This window comes from Giraffa tippelskirchi, chromosome 2 (assembly GCF_054371585.1).
Source record: "Giraffa tippelskirchi isolate mGirTip1 chromosome 2, T2T-mGirTip1v1.2.pri, whole genome shotgun sequence".
Taxonomy (NCBI): Eukaryota; Metazoa; Chordata; class Mammalia; order Artiodactyla; family Giraffidae; genus Giraffa; species Giraffa tippelskirchi.
Genome location: NC_137276.1, coordinates 60704264 through 60716740, shown reverse-complemented (window position 1 = coordinate 60716740; position 12477 = coordinate 60704264). Strand labels below are relative to the sequence as shown.

General features: G+C 38.9%; 1 protein-coding gene and 1 non-coding gene across 29 annotated transcripts in view; both read left to right on the top strand.

Moving 5' to 3' along the window:
• The window catches only part of LRMDA (leucine rich melanocyte differentiation associated), a 1316989-nt gene that overhangs the window by 839683 nt on the left and 464829 nt on the right, over positions 1–12477 (top strand). The window lies entirely within an intron of this gene.
• On the top strand, positions 5013–5084 carry TRNAC-GCA (transfer RNA cysteine (anticodon GCA)). Its single transcript has one exon. It is a non-coding gene; the product is annotated as a tRNA-Cys (tRNA).

Sequence of the window (12477 nt, the reverse complement as noted above, 5' to 3'; positions counted from 1 at the left end):
ATGGCCCAGTGCATGGGGCTGGTGAAGAAAGGGATAGGGCAGATAGTTGCATTAAGGCAGCATGAAGAAAAATAGATTTAAATCATTCTGAAAGAAATAAATCCCAACAAAGGATACACTGTGCCAAAAGAAATGAAGCTCACAGAAGAATTGATTAGGAAGTATACCAAATGAAATAAAATGTAGCAGAAAGGCATATTTTGGAAAGAATAGAATATTTCAGTTTGAAGGGTATTGAATTTATTAAGAGACCACTGACCAGCTATAAAGCAAATGAATATAATATGTAGCCAAGTCAGATATATAGTCAATGTGAATAGATTAATATAGATCAGTGGTGTCATGTGATCAGTTACATCATTGCAGTTACAATATTTGTTGTGTGATTTCTTTAGATCTTCCAAGAAGAGCTGGAGCTTTAGTTTATTCCTGATGGAGGGAACTCACTTTAAAGGGGGTATATGATTAATTGGAAATTAAGTGGAAATGAGATATTGTTTTTTGGCTTGGCTTGGTCCAGAGAACTTTAACGATTTTCTGGAATTAGAAGGGGGTTTTACTATAAATTGAAAGGGTATTATGGTGCAGGCTATTTAATTAATTACTTGTTTATGCAACGAAAAGTTAGTTCTACCCTGTCACTTCCTTAAAAGACCCAGAGCCATCAATTATCTTCATTTCTCTTTCTAGAAAATTTGAAAATTTTAAGTCAATATTGAATTCATCACATCTATCCCTGGGAATTTTCTCCTGTATGCAAGTATGCCCACTCAATACTTCTGATGTATTTCAATCAGGGTTGTTTGGAGAATATTTATTTCATATGTAATTCTCAGCATTAATGGAATTTATTTCCAATGCTATTTGCAGTGGGGTATCAAGGACAGGATACCAAGAGTGGTCTGCTCCAGGGGCAGAAATTGAGAGGATACATTGTGTATGGAGAGTTTTAAAATAATAATAAGTCAACTAAAATTCACTCTGCATTTTTTTTATTATCAACATACACTGACAGTTCAAGTAATGAAAGTGATAAAAATGCTTCTCTATGGAAAACACAACCATATTTTATCAGTCTAACTTCTAAATATTTGCTATGAATAATGTACATTTGAATAATGTACATTTTGAATTAATGTACTTTTAAAATTACCTTGAAATATACATTGTATTCTAATTTAGAGAAATCCTAGCTATGCAGCAGCCTCAGCACATGTGATCTCACCTTTGTATTCTAACAGTAAGTTCATAGTGGTTCAAGATCATTGGAGATTACTTCAGGTAGTGAATTTCTTCAAAACCTCAGTAGTACGTATTGCTGCATTTCAGCAGTGGATTTGAAATAGGCATTTATAGCACAGTGATTGAAAAGTAAAGAAACAGGTCTTGAATTATTATAATTCTGTCATTCTTTTTGGCCACTTGAAGCATTTATTACTTAGAACACTAAAATAGAGTACAAACCATGAAGTATGCTATTTTTCTTTGATAAGTGCAAATTTTATTGTATATGAAATATTCTGATGTATTTGAGGAATATCTTTAAAATTAATATTTATTTCTTACTGTTAATTTAAAACTGAAAAACAGATTCAGGAAAAATTATTACAATTGAAGTAATTTTATTGTATGGAGGAAGCGATGTTAGTAATGATCTGCTCCAGGCATCAAATTTGCTAAGTATGCTCCTGGATGTTTGTAACTTTGGGGTTATAAGTAATGCAAACTCAATTCAAATTGCTGAAGGGAAAAAATACATATTTTAATAGTTGATCAATTAGCTTTCACTTTGTAATAAACCATCTTGAAATTTAATGGCTTAACGTGAGTTATTTATTAGGGCACCATTCTTGGGTTAACTAGGTGGTTCTTATCTGGACTGGCTCATGGTGAAGGATAATCTCACTGTCTGAGGCTTCAACTAGGATGTCTGCAATAGCTCTCCATGTGGTCTCTCTTTTTCCACCAAGCTAGGCTGGATTTGTAGACTGGTGGCAGAAAGGTTCTTCTAATGGGAGAGGGCAAACTCTTATGTTTAGGTAACTTTCGAACATTTAACTCATATTAATTAGCAGCAGCAGCAGCACGTTGTAAAGTGTAGTAAATATATAGAGAAAAGGAAATGTTGCGGTCATTTTTATGAACAGTCGATCACACACCCTCCAGAATACCACATCAGCTCAGGTGTTCAGATGACTCAGTAATTTCTCTCTCCATGCTTCAGTTCTGCTTTCCTATGTAGTTGCAGTAGGTTTTGTTGTTAACAAATTTGATAAGATAACCAACATCAGCTAAAGGTTCACTCCTGGCCAGTTTAGCAACCCCCACTGGAAAGAGACTCTTTTTCAATGGTTCTAACAAAACTGGCTGGATTTAGTGTTGCATTCCAATCCATGAACCAACCACCATGGTCTGGCCTATACCATGAACCAGGAGGTGGGGTCAGTGTCATCCAAACCACGTGAAAAAAAATTGTTCAAAGAAAATTGTCTTACTGGTTGTACCAGAGAAGAAAGAAAGAATTCTGGACAGTCAAAACTAACAGCCTGTGACTACATTGAGGTGGTTACATTGCAGTGCCAAGGAGGGAATTAGAATTTTCCTATTGCTGTTTAAACTCACTTCTCATTTCATGAGCTTTGAAAAGCACTGCAAACCTTCAGTAATAGGCCTGCAAGTTGGAATTTAAATATTTGTCTTGTATACTTTTCTAAAGTCATGCATGTAAATATCTTTATAACAAATTTACAAAGGGAACTAGTGTCTTTGCATGTAAACTACTAAAGTATCATCTGAGCACAATAGGAGGAATATGACCAAATACAAAACCTCAGTAATATTTGAGTAGTGTACGTAGATTTAGAGGGTTATTGGGGAAGGAAAAATGTGAATGGGGAACAGAAATTTTGGTGACAGAATTAAAAAATGAACCATGAGTGCCTGACACTTAAGGAATATCTAAGGTTGAATGTGATTGGGATCTCCATGCCAGTATTCACTCAGGCCAGCCTCATGCTCCCAGTCTAGTTGATGGCTGCTACCAGTTTTTTATTGATGGGCTTTATTGTTTTGTGGGTGGTTCTCAGTGAAGAAGGCAAAGTGGAAGATGGAAAACATACTCACCTGTGTTCAGGTTTAAGTTCTGGCTCTTCCCTTGGGTGGAGTTGATAAGTCCCTTCCTTTTCCTAGGCCTCAATTTCATTATGTATCAAGTGAATGACAAGGGTAATTGATCTTATAGAGCTCTTCTGGCACTTACCTGCTTGGCACCTCTATCTTCTCTGCTTCGTCTTGTTGGGTCATTATCTCTCCTTGGTACAACTGACTTGGCTTAGAGAATGTGCACTGACCTCTTCTGTCTGGATTCTCTCCCAGGCTTCCGAATCCATGGCTTTTGATTCTTAGATTCTGCTATTCCCCAGATCCCTCCCCAAAGAGAATCCACTTGACAAATTCATGCTTTCCAGCAAGTCCACTAGGAAGAAGTATTGGCCAGTGTGAAATGTACTCCTCCATTGCCACAGATTGGAGAAGGCAGTGGCACCCCACTCCAGTACTCTTGCCTGGGAAACCCCATGGACAGAGGAGCCTGGTAGGCTGCAGCCCATGGGGTCGCGAAGAGTCAGACACGACTGAGCGACTTCACTTTCACTTTTCACTTTCATGCACTGGAGGAGGAAATGTCAACCCACTCCAGTATTCTTGCCTGAAGAATCCCAGGGACGGAGGAGCCTGGTGGGCTGCCGTCTATGGGGTCACACAGAGTCGGACATGACTGACGCGACTTAGCAGCAGCAGCAGCAGCAGCATTGCCACAGATAGCGTTGCCTGGCCTTGCCTTCCTTCAGCTGGCACTCTCTTGCTGACAGTCATTAACTCTTCCTCAAACCCTTGATTCCCATTTTCTCTACAGTATATACAAATGTGCCCTCACAAAGTGTCCCTCATAAATATGAGTGATCCAAATTTTTTTGAACTTTATGAAGATGTTAGCATTAGCATTTTGGGAAAAATCTTTTTTACATTTGTTTTATAAACTCATTTTCAGAATTACAAGAAAAAAGTCACATGTCCTTCTTCTGAAGGATATCTTCCAAACCTGGAATGGTAAAACTTTGGAAGGGAACTCTAAGATCATATTTTCCTCTCTGGGAAGTTGATTTCAAACCAAACTTATTTTAATGAAATGTTTCAATTTATTTTGATCTGGGACTACAGAAGGGACTTCCAAAAGTGGTAGTTTTGTGCAGTCATCGGTTTATCTCATGCTCTTGCAAAAAATCAGTTAAAAGCATGGAATTCAAAGAAAAATCAAATCAGAACAAAAACTCTTCAGTTTGAGAAACGGAGTTTATCTATTATCTGAATTCAGTGATGATTCTGCAGAGGAACTGTCTCCTCAGGTTCTTGTGATGGTCACTTTATCTTTTTTCTTTCCGACATCAATAAAACGTTCTTTCATAATCCATTGATCAAGCTTTTACATAACTCATCTCAGATATTTACAGTGTTTTCTCCCCCGCTGGACTGTAAGTCCAGGCAGGGACTGTGCATTGTCCATTCTTGAGTGCTCCACACCCAGCACAGCGCCTACTGTGTAGTACATACTCAATGTGGTAATACTCCATGTGAGCTTAGATGAAAGAATAGCTCAGATGGGGTGAAATGTATCTACTGAAGGGAAAATATTGAAAGAAGATCTAAATTGATTTGGGTGATGAACAATTTTGAGATTGTTAAGGTTGTAACTTGGAGGTCCTCCTTTGTTATAGTGGCAAAGCCTCTATCAATGCTGATAATCCTACAGGTTTGAAAGAATTGAAAGCTGTGTAAAGTCTTATTTTAACATAATGATGGATTTGCTTTCATTATAACATATTCATAGGTAATCTTGTGAGGGCTGAACTTCTTCCTGCCATTTGGAAGGGGCCAGTTCACTCTAAAGGAAATGTGAGAATTTGATGTGATTCACCCTTGGTTCCTCTTTTTAGCAGTAATATATACATTTAGCTTCCCTGGTGGCTAAGATGGTAAAGTGTCTGCCTGCAATGCAGGAGACCTGGGTTCGATCCCTGGCTTGGGAAGATCTCCTGGAGAAGGAAATGGCAACCCACTCTAGTACTCTTGCCTGGAAAATCCCATGGATGAAGGAGCCTGGTAGGCTACAGTCCATGGGGTTGCAAAGAGTTGGACATGACTGAGCGACTTCACACATACATTTACCTTTATTACTGAAAGAAAGCATATTGAAATATGTTTTTTCAGTTGCAGATGAGTTGGTCATTTTAGTTGAAGATATAAAGCTACAAAGATTTATATTGGCTAGGTTGCTTCTCATGACATATGTCAGGTGGCAAATTTATTAATGGCACTTCAGATTATGATTTCTTGAATGGTAGAAGCTTTGTCCCATCAGAGAGCTATAGATACCCCTTATATCTGTTTTGTTTTTATTTCTGGGGAGAAGAGTCAGTACTGAAGAGAAAGGGATGCATTGAAGAATGTAAAGCATATTTTCAGACACCTTTGAGAAAGGAAAATTCAGTTGGACACTACAGTAATATGGGAAATGCAGAGAGATAAGAATCATGCCCCATGCTTAACCTTTTGGTCTTATCCTCACCAATTTATATGTGTGGTTCAGTAAATTAAATAAGCTCTCCTTAGCCCAGAACAGTCTGTGATAGCATAACCCTTCACTGTGTATCACAGACAGACTTTCAGTGTTCAAAATAGGAACCTGACACCTTTCAAAGGTGAAGAAACCTGTGGCAGTTTTAAACATTCCAACCATATTAATTCCAGTGACAGTTATCCTTTAAGTCACTTGAAATGGATTCCCCCATTTTCAACTTTTGAGATTTGTATTTGATCTTCATGACCTCTGGGACTTGCATAGAGGCACTGTGTGTGTGTGTGCACGTGTGTGTGTGTGCATGTGTGTGTAGCAGGAGGCAGAAGCAGTCTTGTATCTCCCCATCCCTTACCTGTTCTCTGTACTTAATTCATGTTTTTGTGGAGAAACCTTACATTTCCAAAAGAAAAGTTGAGGGCAATGTTTTTTATTACTGCTTTTCCAATAGGCTGAAAGTTGAGCATCATCTGTCAAGCTTTGGCAACAGGACCTTCAGAATCAATACTGGGCTCTGTGATTTCATCAAGCACCACAGACCACTGGTTAATAAAGTCACTTCTCCTCACCTTGCTCACACTGAGGCAGCCAGCATCTGCCTCCTCTGTCTTGGGGGCACGCGTTTCCAGCTGTGGGCTGTTCCAAGTAGTGCTCCTCATTTCCTACAAGGGCAGGAGATTTGATGTCTATTATAAAAAAAAAAAAAAAGAAAGAAAAGAAAAGCACATGGAAGGATTGGTATGGAGCCTCCTGTTTGTACTTAAAAGGTGGGTTGGGGAGAGGTCAGCAGAGACTCATCATGCTCTTCTGGGCTGAGTCTCAAGGTGATGGACATTCATTATTGTGAGTGAAGGGTCATATCTTCAGCTTTGTGTGTATTGGTTTGATGTGTGTTGGATTAGTTCATCTACAAGTTAGGAATGACTTTATTAGTTCATCCAAAAGAACCTGCATTATTTTGGTTGAACCTGCATACAAACCAAAAGACTAATATGTTCTTTGCATTTGGACAAAGCATGGTGGTCAGGGAGCAACTAGACTCTGCACATCTGTTTTGTAGGGGCTCCCTGTTCCAGTATCAATGTAATTGGAAAAGTACATTGGTCATCTGCAAAATTTCTAAATTAGCATGGATGATGGCATCATTGTTAAGGTTATAGGCCAGACTGTCTGGGTTTGAATACTGGCACTAATCCTTTATCTCTGATTTCAGGTCAGTTATTTTTCTTTAGCTTTGATTAACATATCTGGAAAATCAGCTATTAAGAGTATTTACTTCAAGAGTTGTTGGGAAGATTTAGTAAGATAATCAAAACTCTGTCTCAAAATGTAAGGCACATAATAAGTGTACAATAAATGCTAATACTGGTACTAGATGTAGTAATAATAATGTTTTGTTTCAGAACCAAAGTAATTGGATATTTTTTCAGGCTAGTTTATCCTATAATGATAGAGTCTGAAGAATTGCATCTGCTTCTCCATGGAATACTTGCTTACAGAGACAGGATTACCTGTTCCCTGCTAGAGGCACACTAGCAATTTCTTACTCATAGTTACTATTTTTTTGAGATTCTTTGTTTCTTTGTGTTTTATGAGTAAGTATTTAACTACCGTTTACTTTACACTTGCTATATACCAGCAATACTATGCTCTTCATCATTTTACCTAATTTAGTTCTCATTAATGAGGAAAGACTCATTATCTCAATTTTCCAGTTTAGGAAACTATGGTACAGGTAAACAATAAAAGTTAGTATGTGGTAAAGCTGCCCTTAAACTTAGGTCTGTTTATTAAATTCCATTTTTATGACACAAGACTGCATTGCCTCTTCACTTACAGCCAGTATGTTGGGCCTTGGAATACCAACATGTAATTTGGTACAGTATCATTATTAACTTTATATTTGGTGAAATGTGACAATTTTTCTAAGTTTTGGGAAGTGCCTTCATGTCTTTATATATTATACATTGAGTGGATGACAACTGGAAACTTGATTCCAAATTCTAATGTGTCAAACGAGATACGTTTGTTTTGATTTCAGAGAACATTTAGTCTCTGGGTGATGATCCAAATTCATATAATATGGAACTTCCCGTATACTTCCTATGAGACAGTGATACAGGAGGGACTTTCCAACTTTTCTTTGCTCACTTTTTTTAGATGGATCCAAGATAGCCATGCCCCATTCTTTAAGGACTATTCAGCAGCATGATGAAACAAGTGATTTAATAGAGAATGATATTACCATAAGAATAAGAGTTTTCATAGATCACTATACACAGCCTCCTCTCCCTGGGCAAGACTGTCCTTTATTTCATCTACATAATAATCTTTGTTTTTTAACAGTTTTATTGAAGTATAATTCACATGCCATATAATTCACCCATTGCGAGTGTACCACAGTGGGTTTTGCTCTATTAAATTCTAATTTTTAAAATTAATTAAATATGTATAACATAAAATCTGCCATTTTGACCATTTTAAGTGTGTAGTTTAGTGGCACTGATCATATTCACAGCATTATCCAACCACCACCACTATTTCCAACACTTTCTTCACTCCAACAGAAATTCTGTAACTATTAGCAGTAACTCCCCATACCCCTTCCCTAAGCCCCCAGCTGGCAACCTCTACTCAACTTTCTGTCTCTCTGAATTTGCCTATTCTAAATGTGTCATTTAGTTGAATCATACAATCTATACCTTTTTATGTCTGAATTATTTCAGTTAGCATCATGTTTTCAAGGTTGATCTATTTAAACCATGTATCAGACTTTCATTATATTTATTAGGACTGAATAATAATATTCTACTATACACGTAATATTCTTGAAGGTACAGATTCTGTCCATGGCTGTCGATCTTAGGAGTAAAACGTCAGTTTTGTGACCAAATGTTTCATTTGACAAAATCAACTTGGAAAACCCATTCAGTATATTTCTAGAATAATACTTCCCAATCTATAGTCACCTGTACTATTATTTGCTTAATATTTTTCTTTAAATTCACTTTTTTAAACCTTGAATACATATTACATCTTATTCTAAGTGATTTTCATGAAAGCAATTGATGTATATACTATGTATTGCTACTAATATATCTTATGCATAATTGTTTCTATAGCTCAAACTCTCTCCTGTATCTCAACATAGTATATGATATGAGTCACATCCCTAACCCCCAAACCTGGAGGGTGGGCTTTTGTGTAAGTACTAGAATAAGTGTAGTACCTCCCCCACGCCATCCATAGAGTCTGATATGAAGAGGAGAGGAGCTGTACAGATGTAGCCTGTTGTGATGGCCCAGGGCTGGACTAGGGGTTAATTAGAAGGTTCAAGTTCTGAGCTAAAATGACCTAATCAGCTGAGCAATGTTGTCTTCTTTCTTCCTGCTCCCTCATTTTTTCCTGCCCCTTCATTTGTGGATCTCTGCCTCTTTCATTTCTTACATTCAGGAACGACATGACTAGCACTATCTAGTGCTTCTGTACTTCTGTTCTATGACGCTGTACCATGGGATTTTCTTTTCTCGTATTCTTTGTATTTCACTTCCTTGTTTTTCCACCCTCTCCGCTTTTGCTTTCCCTCACCCCTATTAGGTTAGATCAAATTCAATCTGATGTAACTCTTAATGATTTCATTTTTACAGAGGACATTAGGAGAGCCTATATCACAGACATCACTTACCTTCATTTAAAAGTGTGGGCATCTGCACTGTGTCCATTTCTAGCAGCGATAAAATGGCAGTAAATCAGGAAAAAATGCCATGCTCCTTAGAGCTTTGAGAATGAGCTTTGGAGTGTTGTGCTTACAGGGATGTCAGCCTGCCAGTGAGTAAATCAGCTCTGTCCTTATGCCCCCAGTGCATCAGGGAAATCTCTGACATTGTGGGATGGGCTTGATTAGTCAGTCAATCTCTCTCTCCCCACATCTGAGGTTAAGAGTGTATCTCTTCCTTGTTTTCTCCCAGCATGTTTAGTGAGCTTCTTGGCCCCTAGGTTTTATTGCCAACCACAGCTTAGCCCTTGTCAGAGAGATGATTATATGAACCCTCAGTGACTCATGACTTCTGAAGGGTCCTGGATTTACATTTTTGCATTCCAAAGTCAGGAATACAAATGACTAATGGAACACTGGGCCACCGAATATTTATATATCTATTTTGAAATTTACATTTCCCCCTTTCTTATGATGGGGTTTGCTGCTCCCAGGGTCATAGTTGATGGGCCAGTAGCATTGGTGGTGACATAAAGCAATCATCCAGGAGAGTGCTTCCTAGCCTGGGTGGTGCACTGTGATGTGCTGCTGGTTATTATGCTAGCAATTCAGCAGTCATCAAAACCCCCATCTCCTTGGCCCTCTCCTCGCTTCCTTTTTATGATGCCCAATAAATTTTACATGCTCCAATTTGCCTCATCTACCGTTAAGAGTCTCTTCTGTAGCTTTCAACAATGGAAACTTTGCTTTCTCCAACCAAATTATTCATAAGGGCTGCTCATGTGTATGCTAGAAAGGGGGCAGGACTCTGCAGACATGGACAGTGCAAATATACTGGTCCATCCAGAAGATGAGGTGGCTTGGCTGTTGAACTTGTCACTACATGACATATTGAGATCGAAGAGAACATATATAGATTCACACTGTTATCTTGGATGAATAGACTGTATTAGATTAGGAAGTTTTAAAAAAGTGATGCACACATTTGAAGGTTTCTCAACCCCTGATACTTTTCATGGTATACAAGAAGAACTAATTATAGCAATAATAACAATAATAGTAACAATCCTTAAGCATTTGCTGCTTAAGCGTTGAATTGTTCTAAGCCTTTTGCATACATTTAAAAGAATTCTAACAGCAGTCCTGTGAGATTGGTCCTTTCTGCATATCCATTTATAGAGGTGGAAACTGAGTTCCAGAGAGGTTAAATTAGTTACTCAAAGTTACATAGCCAGTGCTGGGCTGAGTCTAGATGTCATATTATCTGGCGCATGTTTTGAACACTACACAGTACCACCATGTGGGGTGGGCCAGAAGGAGAGGCCATGAGATGGATGAATGTTAGTTAATTTCCCGTTCACTCAGTCCATGACCTGTTAATTTTTGCTGTCAGTGTTTACAGAACATCTACTCTGTGGGGTGCTTATTCTGGGTGCTGGGGATACAGCATTGAGGAGGGCAAACAGTTCCTGGTCTTGTGTGGTTACTCTATAAATAGGTACAGTCAGACAAAAACATGCAAGCAAATAAAGCTAATATTGGGTAGTAACTCAGACAAAATGTGTTGCAGCAATGTGATGACAAGTGCCAGACAGGGGGAGGGGTTACTTTAGCTAGGATGTCACAGAAGGCCTCTTTGAGGAGAGAACATTTGAGCTGAGGCCTAAAAGATAAGTGGCATGGTTGGTGGGGGGGGTCAGGTAGAAGAAAGGCAGATGTGAACACCCACTGCAGGACCAGTGTCTTATATTAGAAAGCCGACATGTGGGTGAAGTATTAACAGCCATGGAGAAAGGGTGGATTACAAAGTCAGGAGGTTGGCCAGACTCAGATTATACAGAGCAGGGCAAGGAGTTTGGATGCTGTGGTGTTTACAGTTTCTTTCAATCAATATTTTCCTGCCTGAAGCCTATTTTCTTTAATGGTCTGTCTTCTTTTCCTTCTTCTTGACTCGAACCTTACCTCATAAAGGACATTTTAATCCCCCCTGTGATGCAACCCACCCCCCCCACCCCCCCGCCGTGCTTCTTGCTGGGCACCTTGCTTTGTTCCAGCTCAGGGCCGCATTTAAAAAGAACAGAGGAAGTCTCCAGCAGAGTATGGCTCGGAGAAAGGGCAGGTTGCAATCTAAAAGCTCTAATTAAATCAATGCCATTGCACATCCTGTCCACAAGGCTTGGGGCAGTCGCTCACTCTTTACTGACACCATGATATACACTTAAGAGTTGTGTGACTTCACAGAAGCAGTTAAATTAGCCTGTTTGATTGGCCTGTTTAATCAGTGATAAGACCATCATCAATAATAATCATTATTGTATTGATTTGATAAGTGCAGTGGAAATAATCACAAAGAATGGCTGTTTCTTTTCCCCTTGTCCTTAGTTAAGTCTAGGCTATCAGGGCCAAATCAAGACTGACTTCTTGAGCAATCTCCATGCAGATCTACATGCAATCAAGCATTCCCTTCGTATAAAAATTTCCACACTTTCCAGTTGAAGTAGAAGTTTTTAACTTTCTAATGTTCGCCTGGTGGCAAAGGAATGCTCCCAATGTTAAGGGATTACACATGCATTTTCTCTTTTAGCTTTATCCGTCATCTGTATCGTTTTCCTGTAGGTCAGTCTGTGGTCTCATTTTGGCCAGAACTATAGGCTCAGGGAACATAAAATAGGCCTGGGACGTCACTTAGTTGTGGATGTGCACTTAACCACGTGGACAGTGGAAAATCTAAAGGAATGTCTAAGATGAGTCAGCAGAATTTTAAAGGCCACTTTTACCTACAAACTGTTACTATGTTTGCCTGATTAATTCCATGTGTGTGTGTGACCAGGGGAGAGCCACAGCCTTAAAATGTCCCTAAAACAGAACTCAACCTTGGGAGACAGAATAGTGAACTTTAACTCAGGGGGAGGAAGGGGCCCTAACCTGTGACCTTGGTTGGAAGTAATTCAGTAGAAAAGCTAAGATACTTTGAAGGCTCCATCCCTCTACCATCCCAGCCTGAGAGAGCTATGGAGAAGAAGGGGGAATGATTGGTTTTCCCTTATCCTCCCTCAGGATTCCCACCTAACCTTTCTCAAGATAAAAGTGTCGAGGGTCCTGAGTGACGATCAGAGGCCCCTTTGGGTTT